A 479-nucleotide genomic window follows, 5' to 3' on the forward strand; every position below is an offset into this window, starting at 1 on the left:
TAATATAGTATTGTTTATTAAATCTCACTTCAAATATGAATGATTTGAAGGGCAAATTACTTAAATAAAATAAATTAGAAAAATGTTTACTCAATTACAACAATACAAATTTGGTTACTTGTATGTCCTAAAACATATCTATATAAACCGTGGAACCCTCCCACATTTTAGTGTTTATGGTATCCTACCACGGTTTATGAAAAAGAGACATGCACACGTAAATCGTGGTACGCATCCACAGTTTATGAAGAAGAGTAGTTCACATATAACATGTATTCCTCATCATATTTGTAATATTAATATGAATAAATATAATTTAAAAAAAATAGTATAAACATACAACTTGAGCATATATATTCTTTATCAGTAATTAAAATTTCACATTTTTTATTTATCATATTTGTTTTATACTTTCTAATAATAATAATAATAATAATAATAATAATAATAATAATAATAATAATAATAATAATAATAAT

This window comes from Arachis duranensis, chromosome 6, assembly GCF_000817695.3.
Source record: "Arachis duranensis cultivar V14167 chromosome 6, aradu.V14167.gnm2.J7QH, whole genome shotgun sequence".
In the NCBI taxonomy this organism is placed as follows: Eukaryota; Viridiplantae; Streptophyta; class Magnoliopsida; order Fabales; family Fabaceae; genus Arachis; species Arachis duranensis.